The sequence below is a fragment of the Rhinatrema bivittatum genome, chromosome 8 (assembly GCF_901001135.1).
Source record: "Rhinatrema bivittatum chromosome 8, aRhiBiv1.1, whole genome shotgun sequence".
Lineage (NCBI taxonomy): Eukaryota > Metazoa > Chordata > Amphibia > Gymnophiona > Rhinatrematidae > Rhinatrema > Rhinatrema bivittatum.
Genome location: NC_042622.1, coordinates 100,809,750 through 100,833,605, shown reverse-complemented (window position 1 = coordinate 100,833,605; position 23,856 = coordinate 100,809,750). Strand labels below are relative to the sequence as shown.

General features: G+C 45.2%; 1 protein-coding gene across 13 annotated transcripts in view; it reads right to left on the bottom strand.

The window, feature by feature from the left end:
• Positions 1 to 23,856, bottom strand: part of DAB2IP (DAB2 interacting protein) — a 1,007,890-nt gene that overhangs the window by 317,296 nt on the left and 666,738 nt on the right. The gene's annotated exons all lie outside the window — the stretch shown is intronic.

The window sequence follows — 23,856 nt, the reverse complement described above, 5'->3', positions numbered from 1 at the left end:
TCAAATTTACAAGATTAAAATCTATAGACATAGCCATGTAAAACTGGAAGTACAAATACATTAACATATGAATTGCACACACTTATCCAGCTAATTTTCCAACTTATTCGTCTATGTAGCACCTTTCCCGCTACTTAGACAGACAAATTTGAAATTATCCAGCTCTAGTCTGATTTATCCATCGAAGTAGCAGTAGACCTGTGGATTTATCTGGCTGGGTGCCTCTACTTAGCCAGATAAATCGGCATTATCCAGCTGATTCTGAACAAGCATAGCTCAGGGTTTAGGCATACGCAGACATCTGTGCGTGTATATGCACTCATATTTTATAACCTTTTCGCACTGGTTATAAAATGCAGTAGCAAATTTGTGAGTGTCCATATACACGTAAATGGGCGCATGTGAGCAGTTTTGAAAGTTATCCTTTCTATGTTCATCTGTGATTTTTAAAATGGCCTCAAAATAGTTTCCAGAATTCAGATTTTTTTTAGTCATAATCATTTTATAATAATGTTAAGATTCATTTTGGAAGGCTATCACTAATATAAATTGTCAAATTATGCATCCATTATCAGTGGTCAACTGTGGACCGCAAAAGCCTCAAACAGGTCTTTTTCTGGAAAAATAAAAAATATATAAGGGATAAATTTGTAACAGCCCACAAAGTCGGAACACGCATACAAACGTTGCACCAATTTTCAAAGTGAACTTACACATGAATGTTTGCTTTGAACATTATTCCATGAAAATTACCCGCACACAAAATCACTGCTCATTTGTGCCCATGAAATTTAAGGAAATTTGCTCTGCCTCCAGGAACATCTCCGCTCGGTATAAACTTGTGCACATACAGGATATGCCCACATTCTTATATCCACATATCAAGAGGGCAATTTTATAACACTAGGAGGAGTAAAACACCCTTACGAGTTCATAATGTTTAACTATTGTATTCAAAGGAAACTCCTGCATCTTAAACAAATCACATATTATAAGTAAAGACATCTTTTACTTATAATATGTTTACCCGGAGTGACTGGAGGCGTTTCTGAGGAGGACTTTGCACTTACATGCATACATTTGAAATCTGAAGATATCTATGTAAGTTTCCACCCACTAAATAGCAGATGTAAATGGTGTGAGTAGACTAAGTCCACTTTGAAAACTGGTGTAACTTACGTATGTTTTTGCCAACTTCCTTAGGCAGGCTTTTTGGATTTTTAGCTTGCCTTTCTAGATGATGTTCAAGGCATCACCTGAGTGATCCCGGTTTGCCATCTGGAAAGGAAAACTAGGAGTAAGAGCTGCCCACATCTAAGAGACCCCAGCATTATTAGAATTTAGGTATAATATTCTAATTAACTTGCTTCTTGGCATAGATGTGTGGAAATATATCTGATAAATATTCACTGAGGATATCCTGAAGACCAGACCTGTTTGAGGTCTTCGGGAACTGGAGGAAGTCCATATCAAAAGGGCCAGGTTACGCCAGTCCTGATTTTACCCCCAACATCAACAGATGCACTGGAAGAAATACAAGGATTGATTCGCTCTCTTTGCCATGGAGTTGAGAAATACCTGAATGTAATCCGCTTTGAAGTGTCGAAAAAAGCAGAATATAAATAAAAGAAAGAAAATGAGTATCCTAAAAAGGGGTCAAGTTTCTATGGTTGGCATCTGGGATATATCCTTGGAAATGTGGACCAGAATAAATGGGCAGACATGAGTCATTTACTTTTATTTTATTTGTAGAATGTATCGCCTCTCTGAAGAGGCTCAAGGCCCCACACATCATAAACATACAACATACAAATTACAATACATGTAGAGATCCTTTGGGATCTCCACTAGATAGCCCTAGACAAAGACCAAACCACTAGCTATAGCATCCCGAGTGGTGGCTGCAGTGGTAGACTCCAGCCTCCTGAAAGGCAGGCTGTGTCTGAGTTCAGGGTGGCATTTGAGTTAGCAGTCAAAGGAGGAGGAGAGGGATTTTTCATTTTCTGATTTCCCTACCCTTAGCCCTTACACTCTTTGTTATCCAAGACAATAAGAAAGAAGACCTGCGTGCCATTTCACATCCAATGCAGTGGTGACTGGGGAATCAGTCCTGCACTAAGGGTTCCCCAGTCCTTACTCAAGGAAGGAAAATCCCCCCCCCCCCCAGGAAGGATCAGGAAAGGAAAAGACCTGCTTTTCCTTCTCGCACCCAGTAGATGGGCAGTGGTGTCTCTGTTTTTGAGTGGCTGAGTAATTTTGTAGAGATTTTTGTCTTGCTTCAGGAGGAAGATTTCCCTCACCCTTCCAGCAGGGAAAAGAGAAGAGCTGCTTTTCCCTGCTGCCTGGCCTTTTATTCTGAGTGATCACTGTTTGCTATCTGAAAAGGAGAACAAGGAGTAAGAGCTGCCCACATCTATAAGACCCCTGCCCACTTGTGATTCTTACTTGCCTTTTGCCTGGAACCCCAAATACTGAGGGCAATCTCCATGGATAAACAGAAGTTTTGGAAATCGGAGTCTGGACTTGGATGTCAAGGAATAAATGTGTATGATGCCAATTAATTTCATCTGAAGATTTTCTGCAGTAAAGTTTTAAGTTGGAACACTGATTCAGAGGTTCAGCCTATTTATTCTGGCACCCACAATTATCCAGTTTCACTCTCTGATATAGCACCCACAGCAAGAATCATCTCCTGTGCCTTGGGTGCTGGAGTTCTATCCTCCTTCACTTTTGGAGAATCTTTGCCCTGCGGCTATTTAGATTTTGCAAGGACATAGCTCCGTGACTAAGTGTGACCCCTGCCTTCCCAGATCATATTGTAGGGGAAGCTATATAAATAACTTAACATAAAATATATGTACATTCTTACTGGTTCTCTACTAAAAGGATTAGTCCATCAGGATAGGGTGTTATGCTCAGGTTGTGAACAGTTGGGCCGACGGGAGGATGGTGTACCTTATGAAGTGGATCTGTAGGTTTTCCCATCGTGTGGCGAGGCAGACAGAAGGAGTGACCAGCTGACCCTCGGCACTGGAGACTGAGGCGACTGTGGAGGCAGACGAAGAGTTGTGATGTCGAGGAGAGGAACTGTGTCTTCACCACTGGACGCCCGCGGTCCCCCCAGGAGGAGCCCATAGGGACCCGGGCCGCTGGGACTTAGGTAGACCTTTGAGAGGTCAAGGAGTCGCGAGTTTGGAGCAAGGGCTAACTGGAACTTCACCCCTGGAAGCCCGCGGTCCCCCCGGGAGGAGCCCGTAGGGACCTGGGCCGCTGGGACTTAGGTGAGCCCTTGGAGATGGTGGTCAGAAGAAGTCCAAGGTCAAGTGCCAGAGGGTCATCGCTTACCAGTCCGAGGTCACACACCAAGGGATCACCGCTTGCCAGTCCGAAGTCACACACCAGGAATCACCGCTTGTCAATCCGAAGTCAGGAACCAGGAACACCAAGACGAGACAGGAACAAGGATCAAAGCACTAGAAGACTCACCGAAGCAAGCAGACTCGACTACGTGGAACGTTGCCAAGTCAAGGAATGACCGTGGAGAGCATCCTTATATACTTCCCTGTGCCGGACCCATCAGGCACAGGTGAAGTTAATTTAAAGGATGAGGCCCTTTTAAATTCAGTGAGGGGGTGCGACCTCGCGCCTATGGCAGCCATCTTGGATCCTGGCCACAGGGGAAGGGCAGCCCGACGCCGTGAGGGGAAAGCAGGGAGCTTCCTCTGCCGGCAGCCACCACGGAGGCCCGCGCCAGTGTAAGGGGAAGATGACCTGACTTCCCTGGCTTCCCTGACACTGCCGCGGTGGGCCTGCCACGGTGGGCGAGGTAGGGGTTCGCGGCCGCAGCCGTCTGTGGCCGTGGAACACAACAGCACCCCCCTCTTTAGGGCGCCTCCCAGGAGGCCTGGATTTAGCCGGATGGTCTCTATGAAATTGAGGTTCATCTGAAGCTTCTGTAGGCTCAACCTTCTTTTTAAAAGAAACATCTGAGTAAGCAGCATAAGGGGCAGACAACCTTTGGAGACTAAGGAGAGCGGTAGAGCATTGAATGGGGACCATCGCTTGGAGATACTTGTCGTGGCAATTCGGCCCCCACTGGGTTAACTGTAAAGTTTTCCAGTCGAATTGGGGGCATTGTTCCTGGAGCCAGGGGAGCCCCAAGACGACGGGGTGTATGGGGTGTTCCATGATGTGGAAGGTCATCTGCTCGTGGTGAAGGGGCCCAACTCTGAGTTGGACAGACTCAGTGAGGTGTGTCACTCGTTCCGGGAGGGGTTTACCTTGGATCGATGAGATGACCAATGGAGCTGGAACACGGACCTGTGGAATCTTCAAGTGCTCCACCAGACTCTTTATAATGAAATTGCTGCTGGCACCGGAGTCTACCAGAGCTAACGTGTGGAACTCCCCGTCCGCAGACGTTAGCACCACTGGTAGGGTTAGTGGAGGCACGGGTGAGGTTAGGCCCAGAAAGAGACCTCCCTCAGGTCCTAGGCTTGAGAGTTTTCCCGGCCTTGCCGGGCATACGGCTACTTGATGGCCCGCCACGCCGCAGTAGATGCAAAGTCCTTCGGTACTTCGCCGTCAGTGTTCGTGAGTGGAGAGTCTCCCGACTCCCTTTTAGGAGAAGACAAATGTTGAGGGCGGCTCAAAGGAGTCGAGTTTTTTGTAGTCATCTGGACCTCTTGGCGGCGCTCTTGATGGCACCTATCTATGCGTCCTGCCAGGTCGATAAGAGTGTCCAAGGACCTAGGTAGTTCCTGGCCCGCGAGCTCGTCCTTAAGGGGCTAAGCCCTTGAAGGAAGATGGTCTGAAGGCAGTCAGGGCCCCAACCGAGCTCTGAGGAAAGGGTCCGGAAATCAAAGGCAAATTCTGCCAATGTCCTTGAACCTTGACGTAACTGAAGCAGCTTCGGCCCAGCGGAAACTTCCTGAGTAGGATCACCGAAGTTCATCCGAAAGAGTTCCCAAAAATCTCTTAAATTACTGAGAACGGGATTGTCCCATTCCCACAGGGGGGAAGCCCACTCTAGGGCCTTCCCTTCGAAGAGAGCGAGAATGAAGGTGGTCTTGGTAACATCGTCGGGAAAAAGAGCCGACTGTAGGCAGAAATGCATGTTGCACTGGTTAATGAAACCCCTGCAGGCCCGGGGTTCCCCAGAGAAACGTGGCGGTGTAGGCAGACTGATTACTGAGCGGCCCCCGGAGATCACAGACGGGGACGGTAAAGGGGAATTCCTGGACGCTAATGCCTCTACGCACTGTTTGAGGCCCTCTACTGTAGAGACAATGGCATCTAGGGTCTTTTGCTGTTCCATCAGACGCTGGGCCATTCCCGGAATGGCCTGGCGGGCAGATGCCTCCGCCGGGTCCATGGACTTGGCAATCTGTTATGCTCAGGTTGTGAACCCTTGGGCTGACGGGAGGATGGAGTACCTTAGGAAGTGGATATGTAGGTTCTCCCGTCGTGTGGCAAGACAGACAGAAGGAGTGACCAGCTGACTCTCGGCACTGGAGACTGAGGCGACTGTGGAAGCAGACGAAGAGTTGTGACGTCGAGGAGAGGAACTGTGTCTTCGCCACTGGAAGCCCGCGGTCCCCCCAGGAGGAGCCCGTAGGGACCTGGGCCGCTGGGACTTAGGTGGACCTTTGAGAGGTCAAGGAGTCATGAGTTCGGAGCAAGGGCTAACTGGAGCTTCACCCCTGAAAGCCTGCGGCCCGGCACAGGGCCGCAGGCTTTCAGAAGGCCCGGGATCCTACGGGCTCCTCCCGGGGCTTCACCCCTGGAAGCCCCGGGAGGAGCCCATAGGAACCCGGGCCTCTGGGACTTAGGTGGGCCCTTGGAGACGGTGGTCAGAAGAAGTCCAAGGTCAAGTTCCAGAGGGTCGTCGCTTAACAGTCCAAGGTCACATACCAGGAATCACCGCTTGCCAGTTCGAAGTCAGGAGCCAGGAACACCAAGACGAGACAGGAACAAGGATCAAAGCACTAGAAGACTCACCGAAGCAAGCAGACTCGACTATGTGGAACGTTGCCAAGACAAGGAATGACCGTGGAGAGCCTCCTTATATACTTCCTTGTGCTGGACCCATCAGGCACAGGTGAAGTTAATTTAAAGGATGAGGCCCCTTTAAATTCAGTGAGGGGGCGCGGCCTCGCGCCTATGGTGGCCATCTTGGATCCTGGCCGCAGGGCCAGCCCGATGCTGCGAGGGGAAAGCAGGGAGCTTCCTCTGCCGGCAGCCAACACAGAGGCCCGCACCAGTGTAAGGGGAAGATGGACCTGACTTCCCCAGCTTCCTTGACGCTGCCACGGCGGGCCCACCCCCGCAGGTGAGGTAGGGGTTCGCGGCCGCAGCCGTCTGCAGCCACGGAACACAACATAGGGAAAGGGGAAGCAGGTTGTTTAATTTTCAGCTCCCTCTATGCGGACTGCTAAATTGGTTGCTATAAAAACCAGAGCCCTCTGTGGATTTTTATTTTTTTTTTTGGGTATGGATTTTTATTTTCACTTTTGATAGATTTTTATTTTCACTTTTAATGAATTATGGGGTGCTTTTGTTTTAGTTCCTGTTTCTTTACTCTTTTTCTTTAATTTTGGGAGAGAAGACTGACAAGGCCAGAGCCTCAGGGCTTTCAGGTATGCTGGGTTGAGGCTTGTGACTGACCTCCTTGGCTTGGGTGCAGGCTAATCTGTAACAAGGTAAACTGTGACAGACCAGAGGGATTACAGGGCCAGTATGGCACAAACCAACTCTCCTCAAATGTAAGGCATGTTAAAAGCTGTCTTGTTCCATATTTGTAGCACTCCCTTTTGGGCTGGGAGCTAATCCTCCATCCTCTTATACCAAGAGGTTTTGTCAGTCTCAGAAATATCCCATAATAAAATTCCAATACTCTTAAATCACAGCTTTAAATTAATCTGCTCGTATGGCATCGACTTTCCAGGCATTAAGAGAACAGTCTCTTAATTCTTGCTCTGTAGGCTGGCTAACTTCAGTGATCAGGGTGGGCGTTCTTTTACTGCAGGCTCTAATTGGTTATTTAACCTGGTATCCAGTTTAAGAACATATGATATGCCATACTGGGTCAGACCAAGGGCCATCAAACCCAGTATCCTGTCTCTAACAGTAGCCAATCCAAGTCACAAGTACCTGGCAAGTTCCCAAACATTAAATAGATCCTATGCTACTAATGCCAGCAACAAGCAGTGGCTATTCCCTATTGATTAATAGCAGTTGATGGACTTCTCCTCCAGGAACTTATCCAAACCTTTTTTAAATCCAGCTACACTAACTGCCATAACCACATCCTCTGGCAATGAATTCCAGAGCTTGACTGTGTGTTGAGTGAAAAAGAATTTTCTCTGATTTGTTTTAAATGTGCTACTTGCTAACTTCATAGAGTGCCCCCTAGGCCTTGTATTATCCAAAAGAGTAAATAACCATTTCACATTTACCCATTTTTGTAGATATCTATCATATCCCCCCATCAGCCGTCCCTTCTCCAACCTGAACAATCCTAACCTCTTTAGCTTTTCTTTATAAGGGAGCCATTCCATGCCCGTTATCATTCTGGTCGCCCTTCTCTTTACTTTCTCCAGCACAACTATATCTTTTTCGAGATGCAGTGACCAGAACTGCACATAGTATTCAAGGTGCGGTCTAACCACCTCTATTCAAACACGGCTCCTACATTTAGGGGCGCTCTTCTTCAGTGTGATTTATACTGGACCTGCAGCCTTAAATATTTTGCCATTGGATGACAAATTTCCCCTCTATAAAGTTAGTTAGGGATTTACCACTCGAAGCCAACTTATTCTTACGCAGTTCCACAGTAATGCTAGTCACTTTATCAAAGCTTCTTGCTCTGTAAACCTCAAAGTTTCTTCCTTGCAGGTTAAGAGAAACTTTTTCTTTTATGTAGCTCCCAGATACAGCGTGTTAACTAATTAGGGAGAAACTAATTAGGGAGAAGAACTTCTGTGAAGTTCAGAGAGATAGCTGGCTAACCACAAGTAAATTTACAGGGCCGCAGTTAGATGTTTTGCTCCTATTTCTTTCTGGTTAAAACTTTAGAGTCTATTTGTGTAGCAGCACAGGGTGTAGCCCTACTAATTTCCTTTTCATCCCTCCCTCTTGTGAAGTTTTTTGTTTTTTTTAATACCTCTGTAAAACTTTTCCTTTCCATTTACTCAAAATTAGAAGTTCAGAATTTCCTTTTTACAGCCTGGAAATATCCCTTATCTTAGTGGCTGAGCCTAGTAAAGGCTGCTTCAGGATCCTGCTCGTCACTGTCTGCCTCCATGGCTGTCTTCCCAGCTGACTCTCCCTATAGTCTCCCCTATACTCCTGCAGAAGCCTCTCTTATGCAAAAGTCTTAAGGAGAGTGGGACATTCACCAATGTACCTGAAGAGGAAGGAAGAAGTAGAGGAGAACATACAATATAGAACCCCTTGAAATATCACAGATATTCTCTGGAGAGGAGTTCGGAAGTGTCATTCAAGTACCAACAAGAGACTAGAAGAGATTGGAGAAACAGTAAGAAGTCTAATCAAGACATCTTAAGTAAGGTATGACAAATTGGGAACTGAAGTATGTCATTTATCCCACCTCAGTAGTATATCCAAGACTGGGAGGAAGCTTCAAAACTGCCACTCAAATTGGGAAGGGATCTGAATTGAGAATGCAATATCTGATAATTTAACAAAGTCGCAGATTTACCCAGATGAAGTAATTTTATATAAAGAGCTATGTGAAAACTGGATTGTATTTTGATTTTATCATTCTTCTAGACTGAACAATCAGTAAAATTGTGTTGGAACTTAAGCATGGCCTACAGCAAGATTTTTACTGAAGGTGAGTAATGGACTGTTCAAAAATCCCAGGGCCTTGGAGAGAAATCTCCTGCAAATTGTACCTCCCCAACAGAGAATCCTGAAAGGAGTTATGAATTATGAAAATAAGGGGCTTGAAAGACAGATCAAACCCCAATATGGGAAAAAATTTTTAAAGGCGTGCACGGGCATCCATGTGCATGCAGTTGCCGGAGTACGCACATGGACGTGACAATTTTATAACATGTGCACGTCACGGTGCGCATGTTATAAAATCAGCTACCCGAGCACACATTGATGCCCAATTTCATATCAGTACGTGCATGTGCACACGAGGCCGATTCCCATTCACAAGGGGAGGGGGGGGGGGGGAGAATTTTGTTTGAAGGGCGCGGCAACATAATCGGGCCTTCCCCAGTTCTCTCCCAGTCTTCTTCAATGGGGACTAGGGGGAACTTCCCTAGCTACCCTTCCCTCCCTCTCCGCCCTGACCCCAAAACCTACCTACCTGGGGTACTAATATGTTATGTTTACATAAGGGAAAAGGCACAGGACTGCTTCTAAGGCCAAGTCCAAAAGCAAAGCAAGTCAAGCAGCATTGTCTGATTTTTCAAGAAGGCTCCTCACCCAGTAAAAATGTTGCTAGCAGCAATTTTTTTATGGCTTTGACAGATGCTTGGTCTTTGATTGTAAATATTGCAACCCTTATCATAAGGTTTGGGGATAACTGCATGGATTACCCTTAAGAGAAACTTGGGGGTAACCTGCATGGCGCAACAGATATTACCATAAGAAGCTTGCTGGGTAGACTGAATGGACCATTTGGTCCTTTTCTACCATCATTACTAATTTACTATATCTTACTACTTCTTGTACACATATAGCTGCCTTCTGCTCTAGAACAAAGGGGCAACATAAGGAGGATTTTAAAGCCATTCCAATGACAGGGACATTCAGACTGACAGCACAGCCAGCCAAGACAGTGTCAGTGTTCTACATTTTTCAAATCAAGCTGGATGAGCTTTCAAAGGTTATTGCTGGGTAGTCTGAATTGTTAAGGGATTTGCTCCAATTGTGATCTTGAGATCAGGAAAATATTCTGTTTCCATCTATGCACATACTTGGAAACTCTCCAGAATTCTAAAGAAATTACCGGATCTCTGGGCAAACAATGGAAAACTTCAGTAGCCATGTGGCTGCTGAAATGGTCTGCATGGGCTCCAGAAGAAGATATCTCTGAACCAAGCAGGCCAGAAAGAAGGAATCCCATCAGCCATATAGATGGGAAGAAGAAAAGAGGCGTCCTGTTGACCTACATGTTTCGCAGGAAGAGGAGTCATCAGCTGCAAGGAGGAGCAGGGACAGTGTTGGCCTGTGTGGCTGGAAGGAGGAGTAGGAGTCCCGTTGGCTGCACAGACCCAAAGGAGTGAGTTTGGAGCTCGGAGAGAGAATAAGTAAGCATGCGAGAGTTTGTATGTGTGTGTGTATGGGAGGAGAAAGAGAAATTTGAGAATGTGAGTGAACATGGGTGTGAGAGGGAGAGAAGTGCATGTGAGTGGGCATGTGTATGTGAAGGAGGATAAATGAATGGGCATGTGAAGGAGTAGCCTAGTAGTTAGAACAATGGGCTATGAACCAGGAGACCAGGGTTCAAGTCCCGCTGTCGCTCCTTGTGACCTTGGGCAAGTCACTTTACCCTCCATTGCCTCAGGTACAAACTTAGTTTGTAAGCCCTCTGGGGATAGGGAAATATCTACAGTACCTGAAGCGCTGAAAAAAGTGTGAAAAGTGGAATATAAATCTAAAATATGTGTGTGTGAGAGAGAATCAGCATGAATGTGTGTGACAGTGAACATGTATGTTAGAAGGTGAGTATATGACAATCGCAGTGTGATGGGTGGTGAGGGTGTGAGCTTTTGCTGCTGGGGCAAGTTGATGCCTGCTCATAGGCAAACCTATGAGGCCTATGCCAACAGCTGGTGAAAGCGCCCTGTAGTGGGACAGGCTGAAGCTTCACCTATACCAGCCGCATCCCCCGCAGGTTGAACCCTTGGGGTCTGACGGTCAGCAGGGCTTAGATGGTTCCCTAGAGTGTTCTGGTGAGCAAGAGTCCGAGGGTATGCTGGAGTCAGGACAAGCAGCAGACTGGAGAAGCCAGGGGCAGGCCAAGGTCAGGGCAGGCAGTAGGCAAATGTGGTCAGCTCCAAGGCTAGATTTTGGTAAGAACATAAGAACATAAGAAAATGCCATACTGGGTCAGACCAAGGGTCCATCAAGCCCAGCATCCTGTTTCCAACAGTGGCCAATCCAGGCCATAAGAACCTGGCAAGTACCCAAAAACTAAGTCTATTCCATGTAACCATTGCTAATGGCAGTGGCTATTCTCTAAGTGAACTTAATAGCAGGTAATGGACTTCTCCTCCAAGAACTTATCCAATCCTTTTTTAAACACAGCTATACTAACTGCACGAACCACATTCTCTGGCAACAAATTCCAGAGTTTAATTGTGCATTGAGTAAAAAAGAACTTTCTCCGATTAGTTTTAAATGTGCCCCATGCTAACTTCATGGAGTGTCCCCTAGTCCTTCTACTATCCGAAAGAGTAAATAACCGATTCACATCTACCCGTTCTAGACCTCTCATGATTTTAAACACCTCTATCATATCCCCCCTCAGTCGTCTCTTCTCCAAGCTGAAAAGTCCTAACCTCTTTAGTCTTTCCTCATAGGGGAGTTGTTCCATTCCCCTTATCATTTTGGTAGCCCTTCTCTGTACCTTCTCCATCGCAATTATATCTTTTTTGAGATGCGGCGACCAGAATTGTACACAGTATTCAAGGTGCGGTCTCACCATGGAGCGATACAGAGGCATTATGACATTTTCCGTTTTATTCATCATTCCTTTTCTAATAATTCCCAACATTCTGTTTGCTTTTTCGACTGCCGCAGCACACTGAACCGACGATTTCAATGTATTATCCACTATGACACCTAGATCTCTTTCTTGGGTTGTAGCACCTAATATGGAACCCAACATCGTGTAATTATAGCATGGGTTATTTTTCCCTATATGCATCACCTTGCACTTATCCACATTAAATTTCATCTGCCATTTGGATGCCCAATTTTCCAGTCTCACAAGGTCTTCCTGCAATTTATCACAATCTGCTTGTGATTTAACTACTCTGCACAATTTTGTGTCATCTGCAAATTTGATTATCTCACTCGTCATATTTCTTTCCAGATCATTTATAAATATATTGAACAGTAAGGGTCCCAATACAGATCCCTGAGGCACTCCACTGTCCACTCCCTTCCACTGAGAAAATTGCCCATTTAATCCTACTCTCTGTTTCCTGTCTTTTAGCCAGTTTGCAATCCACGAAAGGACATCGCCACCTATCCCATGACTTTTTACTTTTCCTAGAAGCCTCTCATGAGGAACTTTGTCAAACGCCTTCTGAAAATCCAGAAGATCATGCTGGAACGAAGACACACAATACTGGAGCGAGGAGACAAGGGTAGACAAGACAAAACTGGACTAGGCAAGGCTGGACGAAGCAAGGTTGGATGAGGAAGCAAAGTGGGAACAACAAGAACCAGGACCACAGGAAACAAACAGCCCCCCCAGCCCCCCGCTCCTAACGCTCCTCCTTTCCTTCACCCCTTCCTACTCCCCCAACCCCTCCCCTCCCTAGGCCCTTCACCGTATACCCCTCCTAGTTTTAATGTACATTATCTATACTTGTATTTAGCTATATTTTTCATGTACGCTATCTATAATTGTATTTAACTATGTTTTTGTGTTTACCTACTTGTACAGCATAACCTTGGTTTCCCGCACCCTCTAACCTCTCCCCTTTCCTTTCCTGCCCCCCCCTCTCTACACCCCTCCCCAGTTTATATTATCAGTTTCATTGTAAAGCCCTGTTGGCTACTTATTGTTCGATGGAAACCGATGTGATGTTTTCTTAACGAATGTCGGTATACAAAAGCTTTTAAATAAAAATAAAATAAATAAACAGTAACCAGGAATGCAGGAGAAACATGCACTGCAGGAATGCTGAGGTACCTGTCACTCCTCCGTGGGAGGCTTATATACTGGAGGGCCCGTGATGTCATCAAAGGGCACGGAGGCTGGTTCCCGCCTCGAGCCCTTTAAATGTCAGAGCATCGGGCATGCTCATGCCTAGGGAGACTGAAGGAGAGGTGACACGATGGCATCTCAAGCAGCACCCAGTGTGTCCTGGACGCTGGCGGCATTCCTGCCATGAAGACTCGCTGGTAGATCCAGGGTGAGTGAGGTGGCTTGCGGGGCCAGCCTGCAAGCTGCCAAATGGAACACTCAGGGTGACTAGAGATCAAAAACTCCCAAGTGTGCCTATACATTATAGCATAACTTCAGTTCCACCCACACTGGTTCACTACAAATCACTCCTTGAACAAGGAGATTTTTAAGAAGGCTGGAACACGATAAACAAATCATCCTGTTGATCAACTTGCATAACTGCATCTAATAACTCTGGAATGACAACATTTTCAATACATTCTTTCACTGTCAAACAGTTGCCCTATACCCAAAAGATAGTTAACTGTGCTACACAGCCACAACAGCAGAGTTTATTGTACTCATTGCTGAAAACAACACCGACTTCTGTCTTCATTTGAGAGTTTAAATGAACAGCAGCAAACAAGGTAGCCATGCAAGGAGAAATGCTAATGTGGGACTGCATTGCCTGGAACTGTAAGCAGAATGAAAAACAAATCGTCTCCTCCCAAGCTTGTTCTGGTAACAGATAACAGTAGGTATACAAGCTGAAAAGGCTCAAAGGTCCCTTTATCAGCCTCTTCTTGAATGGCGTGGCATTTGTACAACCAGTGAAATTAAAGGAACTTGGCACATTTAAACAATGATTAATTTCCTAGGAGCAGGCCTGCTCACTGCACAGGACAGGGCTCGTAAATTCTAATTTTTACTGATGTCATTACAGCCCAGACGTGACCTGGCATGTGGCAATTTCTGGTGGCCTAGTTTAGGAAGTTTATGAAGCTGGGAAAACAGAGTTGCATTTACCATCTGGCTACCACTGTCTATTATTGATCAAGGAAGCTGCTTAACTTTTAAGGGAGCGATGCAAATCCCTTAACGCCGAAAACAGAACCCACATATTACTTACAGCCATGTCCGTAGCAGCTTAAAAGGCTCTCTGGTTACTATGATACCGAGGCTATTACATCTATAACAGGGGATATACTATGTGCTGGAGTAACAAGGAGTTTTGGCAAACGCACATAATGCGAAAAAGCTCTCAGCATAAGATGGCTGGGGCATTATGAAGAACTCTCAGCATTTTGCTTTAGATGTGTTTCTGGGCAGTCCCAATCTTTACAATTATAACAGGATATTTTAATTATGGAAGCCAAAATAAAATGGTGCTACCAAATTCTAATCTTCAAGGAGCATTTACTGATTTTATTAATATTCATCTTTGCTTTTGTCTTTTGGTATTTTATTATTTTCCCATCAAGTGCAAAACTGTAGAAAAATGACAAGAAAAAGATTGTACAAAATAAAAAGAAATAAGACAGCAAAGAAGCAGGCAAAGACAGAGGCTTCTTTTCCCAAGTAGAGAAGGTGTAGTCTAGTGGTTAAAGCAGGGGTAGGCAGCTCCAGCCCTGCTTTGCAGCCCTAGGTTTGCAGGCACTGCCTCAACTGTATGCAAATATATCTTATGCATATTCCTTGTGGACATCCCGAAAATCAAACCTGTTTGATGGCATTCCAGGATTAGAGTAGCCTAACCCTGGGTTAGAGCAATGGGCTGAGAACTAAGGAAGCCAGGGTTCAAATCCCTCTTCCCTCACTGACATTCCTTGTGACCTTGGACAAGTCACTTTATATACTGCTGTCTCAGGTACCCACTCAGCACCTCATTTACTAAGCATTTCTTTTCCATACAGAGAGAATGAGAGAAAAGCCTTAGTGAACTGTAAAAATCCAAATTAGTCCAAGATCTACAATCTTGGACTTCTATGCTACAAAAATTCCCCAGCCGAATATCTAGATATATTTGTCCTGTGCCATTTGTTCTTCTTTTATGCTTCAAAATATCAGTGCCGGTTCAAGGGGGGGGGGGGCATTTTGGCTTGGCTCCACAGAGATTTATTCCTCTTCCTAGCCTTTTGCAGACCTCTGAATTTCACAGAACTGAGGCACAAGAGAAGATCACAAGGATGGGCAAATAGGATCCATAGAGATGGAAGGATGCCCTGGTTTACCCTGTTGGAAAGATGCTGGAGCAAAATAAAGCAAGTCATCAACTCCTGCCTAGCAGTTTGCTTCCAGTTGTTTGCCCTCTGGGTCTGCATTTTAAGGTGAAATGTAGCTAAAATACAGAGACTAATGACTTTATAAAGGGCTGCAGGGGGTGGGTTTACAGATAACTGGCCCCTCTTTATTTTCTTGTTTCTCATTCCCTGCACCTCAGTAACTTTATATTTCATATGTTAATAGAGATTTTTAGGTTATGAATTACAGTAGCACTTAAAATACTCTAGTCCCTTGTACCTTATTTACAAAAAACTCAACACAGCAATACCAGCTTGGATACTTCTCTCTTACAGACCATACATTTCATTATCAGAATTGTAATTAATTTCCCGAACCTACTAGATTTATGGACATGTGCCAGGTCTGTTCCCATTAGCAGGGGCAGAGACTCAATTCCACCCCATCCTCGCACTGCCATGTTGCACTTTTGTGAAAACTCTTGACTAAGGCAGGTCTGTGGCTGGCCTTGCAGCTGTTACTCTCTCCATCTTCTCCCCCAAGTATAGGAAGGACCAAGTGTACAGAGACTTAGCCAACTGGTTTGTAACGTAAGAGAATTCCTCCTCAAATACTGGATACTGTTTGCCTAGCAAGAGACTTGAATAACTGCTGCATCACTGCTGCATAGCTTTTCCATCTAGCAATTCCCAAATATCAAAAATCAAACACCAAGTCCTACTTGGTGAGTGCTTCACTCTCATAATTTTAAGGGATTCCAAGTAGACAACATTGACTTCAGAAAGAAGAATTGGTTACAAATGTGCAAACTTAAAAAAAAAAAAAAAAAGAATTGGTGAACTAATATAATGAACCTGCAAGAAGTTTTGCATTCATCAAATAAACTTTAAAACCCACCCAAAAAAAAGGGTTGAATTCATATAACCCATTTTTGTGTGATACCAAGTACATATGTACTTTAAAAAATTACAAAGCAAATTTCTAGAATTTATGAATCTGCATCAGAGTTCAAAGCAGGATTGCCATGTGTGCAGCAGACAGTTTCAATGCAGCTTCCCACGAATTATCAAATTCACATCAGACTTGCTGGGAAAATTTTGACGAATTTCTCCAGTGCACCAATGGAATATCTGAAAATTCAATCGAAGTTGAACCGCCCTTGATTTCATCTGTTACGCTCCACTGGCTGGGAGTGCTAGGTGGTAAGATGTGTGCCCCTTTGTGGTAAGACGGACCTCGTCTAGGGTTGGAGACGACCAGGCCCCTGCCGACCTGCCTGCCTAGTCGGCAGGGGCTGACTAGGCAGGCAGGTCGGCAGGGGCCTGGTCGTCTCCATGTTTGGTTGGTCTCTGAGTGGTCCTCCGACTATTCCATGCCCTTTCGGACTTGCCACTGGGTAGCAACAGAGGCGGCAGGCCGGACAGGAGACGAGGTCGGACAAGAACTGAAGCTTGAATGCTGAGACGAAGACTTCAGGACTCAGGAGTAGAACACAAGGCATCGACAACAGGAACGAAAGATGTCAGCACATCTGGAAAGGTGAGCAGATAGAAGCTCACCCATAGAAGGCATCTGGAACTAGAGTAGATGGAGCGCAGGGCATCAGAAACGTCCAAGGCAAGGATATCTCTTACGGACCTTGGGAAATCCAGATGAGACAGGAGGAACTGGGATGACTTGGATGAAGACAGATGGGCACTGTTCCTCAGGGTGCCCTACACAGCCCACCGACACGGGCAGACCCAATGGGCTGGTCACGGACCACCCTGTCCCACTGCACGCCCTACAAAACCTGGAGGCTGGTCACGGACCACGCGGGAGCGGGGCAGGCTCAGGAAGGAATCCAACTGACCGAAGCTCCAATGTCCGAGAACAGGAACAGGACAAAACTGATTTACCCTCGGGATGGATATCTGGAGGACTCGAGGAGCTGGAACATCACAGGAACAGACATCAGGAAGATCAGGAACGTAAGGACCTCTAGCCATCGAAGACATCAGGCCTTCCGGAACATCAGGATGGCAGAGACGGAGGACGTCGGGAACATCAGGACATCAAAGACGGAGATCAAGAACAGCAGAGACGAAACGAAGAGGGATCCCTTGAAAACCTGGAACACCCAGCAAGAGCAGGAACATGGAGTCCAAGAGGAAGGAGAAGCTCCTCAGAAGACTGACTTGTTGCGAAGGCAAGGCTTGAATGAATCCAAGACCTTTAAATAGGCAGAAGAGGGAGTTTCCAGGAACTCTGATGAACTGAGGTCATCAGTGGGCCACTCCAATGCTTGTCCTTTAAATCACCAAAGAAGATGCGTCCTCGCCCCCTAGGAAGGAAGCAGGAAACAGGAAACAGAACCATGGGCAGCGGTCATGCTGCTGCTAACACTCGCAGGACGGGCCGAGGAACAGGCCCAGCGTTGTCAGCAGCTCTCAAGCCACAGAGGACAGACTGAGGAGCGGCTCCAGCCACAAGGAAGACCAGGGACTGCGACCTCTGGACCGCGGGGCAGGCAGAGAAAAGGTAAGAGGCTGCCCATGAGGGCAAAATCACAACATCATCTGTTTTAAATTCAGCCTCAAATTTTACACACACTGCTAGTGATATTCTATTGTTTGAAATTAAGGAGGAAAGGATTCCATTTTGTTTAGTTTTTGAAATGAAACATAAGAAAAGCGAAATGTTCATGTTTATTTCACCATTAAAAAAAAACAACAGATGTGTTGGGCCCCCTAAATTGGATTCTCATCTTGAAATATGGCCTGGAAACAGATTTTGGGAGGGGAGCCCCAGGATTTCTTGTTGAGTATTTGGAGAAAATTATTATGTGTACAGTACCAGTCAACTGCCACTATGGGCAGAGGGAGTATATAATGTCTGGTTCAAGATTTGGCAAGAGGAGATTGGAGGGGGCCACCAGAAGGCTGGTGAACCCAGGGGCCCCTCCTCATTGGAGATGGCCCTCCAGGGGCTTTCCTCTTCATGAGGAAAGGCCCAAGACTGAAATGGTGTTTCTTTCCACAGTGAAACAATCAAGAGACCTGGCCTGGGCCTTAGATGGAAAGCGGAAGAAATATTTGGCCCCATAGCCCATGCAGGACCTGAGGAAGAGAAGCGTTGGGAAAGGAGTATGCAGAAGATGCTGGGAAAGACATTGGATATTTCCCCTCAAGTCAAATCTATATCCTAGTTTTAGCTGGGTAGTTGACTCTCCAAGGAAGCGAGTGAGTATTAAGCATGCTTAATTCATCTGCTATCTACAGAAAACCCTGTTTTCGGTAAGCAAACTTGCTTTCTTCATTGGCGAGCAGACCTGAACTAGCCAGAGCATATGGGAAGTCCCAAGCTAAAGGGCTGCGGCAGATCACATACTGAAAAAGCAAGCCAGACACTTCCTCTCCCCCCATTCATGGAAAGAGGACTATTCAGCTAACAGGTTGCTCAAACTGCTTGCCGAAAACTACAGTCACTTCTGAAGAAATTGTTTAGATAGTAGTGGAATGTGAAAGTATGAACTGAACACCAAATTACAGTTTTGCAAATGTCTTTGACAGAGACGACTCCTTAGGTGAGCCACCGAGGGAGCCATGGCTCTCACATTACGAGCCTGGACAGTCTGTGATCTGAAGGTCTGCCAGAGCATAGAAATTTGCCATACAGTCTGCTAGCCAATTAAACAACGTCTCCTACAATCCTAAAAGTCTGTTAGGACTGTAGGAGATGAAAAGCTAAGGAGCCTGATGATGTGGTTGAGTTCTCTTCAGATAATAAGCTAAGGTCCCCTTTTCAGTCTAGCGAATGGAGGGCCTTCCAGAACAATGGCTTGATTTAAAAGGAACGCAGAAACCATTACTTAGGATGAATTCAGAGCACTACCCTGTTGTGGATAACTGAAGGTATGGAGAGTAAAAAAACCAATTCTTGTAGCTTACTGAGTATTCTAGTCAAAGTGATGCTGTCTAGGAATATCACTTTCCATGTGAGAAACTTCAAGGAAGCCGATTCCAGTGGCTCATAGGGAGGTTTCAAAAGTTGTGCTTACACGACATTGAGATTCTATGGCACAGGTGGATTAGCAACCAAAAGTTTCTTATGTCATAAGTCCTTCATGAATTTTGCTATTGCTTGTGCCTTGTCTTGTTGTTCCTGTGCCTGCCTCATCCTCCTGCTATCTTGCCTAGCCTGCCCCATTGTCTTACATTGTCCGTCCTACCCTGTCTAGTCCTTCAGTGTCTTGACTCTGTCTTTCTTGGCCCGATTCTCTGGTTCTGACCCCTGCTTGGATTCTGACTTCACTCCTGGACTGCCACCTACCCTGACCCTTGGCCCGGATATAGTCTGCTCGCTGCCTGCCATGACTCTTGGCCTGGGCCCAGATATTGTCTGCTTGCTGCCTGCCCTGACCACTGCCTGTACCTGGACTCTCTCTGACCTGCTCCTTAAGGGGACACTCATCTAAGCCCTGCCAGCCCCTGGAACCCAAAGGCTCAATTCATGGGGGAATGGGGCTGGTACAGGTGAAGCTCCAGCTCCTGTCCAAATAGGTATGTCTGCCAGCTGTCGGCATGGGCCTAATGGGTTCACCTATGAGGCAGCATTAACTATGCCAGAGCACTAGTGCTCACAACTACGACACTAGCTTTAATTTGGGTTACTCTTCTATAAGTGTATCACTTTGCACTTGTCCATATTAAATTGAATTTGCCTTTTGTATGCCCAGTCTCCCAGTTTTGCAAGGTCCTCTTTAAATTTCTCATAATTCTATTGTGATTTAACAACTTTGAATAATTTTGTGTCATCATAAAATTTGATTGAAAAAAAAAGCAAGAGAAAACACTGCCAAAAGGCAAATGAGAGTGAGAGACAGAGAGAATTGTCTGTGCAGGAAGTTGGACGAAAAAAATGACTGAAGGGCTCATGAGGCAGTACACAAGTGGTAACTCCTGTGCGTGCTCAGTAGAGTAAAAGCTCTAGTTGAGCTCAGACAGATAGGTCCTTTCAGCATTGTTATTTGACATCACCCATGTGTCATAGCTAATTCAGCCCTGCTTGTTGACTAAGACACCTGTGAAAACCTGATTAAATCAGTGTTTTTATCCCTTACTATTTTGTAAATATTTAACTACTAGTATTCCCAGAAATGAACGTTTAATGGTTTGGAATATCTATTGGTGTGGACTTTATTTTGTGTATAGGTGAATATCAGCTTCAGGGCCGGTGCAAGCATATTTGAAGCCCTAGGCAAACTGTTGGTGGTTCACACCTCTCCCCCCCCCCCCCCCCAAACTTAACTACTGACAGCAGTGCCTCCAGCACAATGTTCCCTTCTTTGGCGGTATTGGCTCTGGCACAGCACTCCTCTAGATCTCACATTGGCAGGATTTTGCCACTTCCAACATCTTGGAGGTCAAGGCTAATGGAAGCAATGGCCATGGCCAGCACAAACCATTTGCCTTTGTAAAGAGCAGTAGTTACAGAGGGGAGATCCAAGTAGTTGGGTTCCCTGTTCCAGTTCAGGGAACATTTCAGCCTTTCTTGCCTCAGGATCTGGGTCCATTACACCATCTGCTTGACCCCCTTTTGACACTGTTGAACTCTAACCCATTCAGCTCATACAGGTACCAGAACCTCTTGCATTTTATGTGCTCCATCCAGGAGGAGGTTACACAAACAATGGCTTGCATTTTTAAACAGCCATCCCAAGGTTTCTCCTACCCAAGCCGCCACAGACATTCCTAGACTTTCTACCACACCCCCCTCACCACCCACCTGGACTCCCCTAGTCCCCGGGCAGAAGCAATTTTCTGCTGCACCTGCCCTGCTAGTGCCATTTCTCATAATGGCACCAGCCTTTTGAAATGTTGCTGGACATCAACAAAATAATTTCAAAAGGATGCCGTCATTAAGAGAAATGGCACCGATGGGGCAGGAGTGACTGGGGATCATTCTGACTTTAAGATATGCTAAGGTGGAGTCTGGAGTGGTCCATGGGGAAGGAGGTGGGGGGGGGGGGGAGAGACCCTGGGGAGATGGAAGAAATCACAGCAGGTGCTATTTAAAAATGGCAGCTAGGGTTTGATTTTAGTGTACACTATTGTAAAAAGGTACACACTAAAGCCAAACAAAATGAAAAAAAAGATTAAAAAAAACCAACTGAAAACCACCATCAAAAAGAAAAAATACCCCTGTATGCTCCTTAACTGCCACCTAACCTTTGAGTGTGAAATAAGTAACTGTTGCTTCCCTTGGGAACGGAGGCAGTATTTTTCTGCTGCAGAACTCAATAGCAATCAATACTTACTATTATCTAAACTGTAGAATGGTTTAATTTCTCACTACAGGATAAATATTTAGTGCTGTGACCAACACAGACTACATTAGCATCCAATTAAACCAGTCCTTTGGCAGTTCAGCTGATTAACAATTTGGCCTCCCAGCCTGGGCAGCAAAGCAAGATGCTAAACTTATTATTCAAAGGATATGAGAAATGCAAATTTGGGAGAAAAGGACTAATTTAGAAAACTTAAACCAGCCAAGGCATTGTTCCTGAAAAGTCACACTGACAAAGAGTAAATCTAAAGGTAACCAACCATTTATATCTGTAATTTATAGGTGTCAGTAAGAGGAAAGGTATTATGTAATATGCAGTTATATGGGGATTTCAGCATTTTTAGTTTAATACTGTTTTATATTATTTATATAGACAGTACTGTTTTATACTATTGGGTGTATGAATATTTTATGTTGTGTAGCTGAAGTTGCACATCATTTGGGATGCTAGTTTTATTGTGTTGTTCCTCACTGGGAGCATCTTTTATGGTGATTCGGCGAGTAAAAAATAAATAAATAAATAAATCAAATGGATGAATAAATAAAGATCTGGATTTCTGATTGTCTGTGATAGGCAATAAAAGTAGTGATAGTGCCAGGCTGAGGTGAATTCACCACAAGAAAAGGAAATAATTAATTGTCTTTCCATCTTGGAAAAGAGCCAGGCACCCCGAGACAAAATTGCAATTTGAGAAGAACTACACACCGATTAAACCAATATTTTGATTTGGAAGAACTTGCTCCTTCCCTGGAAGTTCTCCAGGTCCATGTGGAGCAATTCTGAAATCTGTGTGCTCCTACCTCATTTCCCGAATCGCTAATAGGCTCCTCAGGGAATGGATTCAAAGTCACATGAATACTTCATATTTCTTCTGGAAGGCAGCCATGCCCAAAATCAGGACTATTTTAGACCCTCAAGAGCATTTCAAATCTGGTGATAGTTTTTAGGTGTTTTCTTAGAGAAGGTGCGCTCTCTCACAGGTTCATAGTGGTTTCTCAAATCCCAGCTATGTTGTTTTTATAATTCACATTGATCTCAAGATTAACTGGTAAGCTGTGATTGAGGAAGGGAGCCTTATGCTGGCTTCCCAGTAAGTCGACAGACACTTTTGGTGTATGTATTCAGGCATCTGGTGTACTGAAGTACAAATGAAGGCAGTGTGAGCAAGGGTTTGTGGATTTTCTCTCTTTCTTGTTTCCACAAGCTGTCGTTGAAATACACTTATACCCACCACCATATGCTTATTAGACAGATGACTGTGATGTCAATCAAAAAATAAACAAGCACCAGGCTATTTTGTTTTCATGACAAATTAGCATAAATTGACACTTGACCCAGTACAATGGCTAAAATTATTCTGGAAACTCATGAAAGTCCATGATCTCTCCTTCAACACTTCCCATCTAGCATACCGTTCCAGGGATTAAGAATCAAGCCATTTGGTGCAAAAAGCATCAAGAAAGGGGCTCCTACACTGCCCTAAATTCTTCTCATCGAGCTGTGCCTATGTTTTTTCCCAAGTCTTGTCACTGATGAAAGGCTAATATATTGCAAAATAGTTGTGATTTGTAAGCATCAGAAGTGCTTTATAGTTCAGTGCAATTTTGAAATTACAAATAAGTGACATTTTGGAGTTTATGCAATGAAACAGAAGCTAAAAATAACTTTTAAAAGGTATAAGTCAGTAAAAATTTGACATGCACAGTAAAATATCATTTAACATGGTAAACAATCAGTTTTATATTGTTGTCATTCTAGTATGGTTACAACAGTAGCATGAATGGTAAACAAAAAAAACCGATGCCTTGCATGCTAACTACCTGTCGAAATCCTCCACACTACCCTGATGAAAAATAAAAAGGCTGATTGGCAAAGGGCGTTTCCTCTACCTCCCTGGATCAATGTGCAAGGGGACTCCGAAACCAGATGTCTCCCCCCACCTCTTCTCCCAACACTAAAAGACCTATCCCACACATTAAGGCCTCATTTGCATACCGGCCTGCACTAATTCTAGAACATACATATTAACATGTTGAAGAACAGTCTTAACAGTGCATCAAGGGGTAGATTGGTTTTTAAATGCACGGGTGTCCACGTGCGTGCGGTTCCCGGTGCGCGCACGTGGATGTGCCGATTTTATAACATGCGCACACCGATGCACGCATGTTATAAAATCCGCTGCCCGCGCGCACATGCACGCCCGATTTGCATGCAGGTGCCCCACTCATGTGCGCAGGGGTGGCATTTTTTTTAAAATACACGCGGCGATGCAATCCAACTTTTTCCCACTTTCCTATCCCCCTAAATACTCTTCCTACCTTTTCCCCTCTCCTCTCCAACCCCTAACCCCTATTTACCTACCCTAATTTTTTTGTTTTATAAGTTTCCTGTTCCTTTGGAGCAG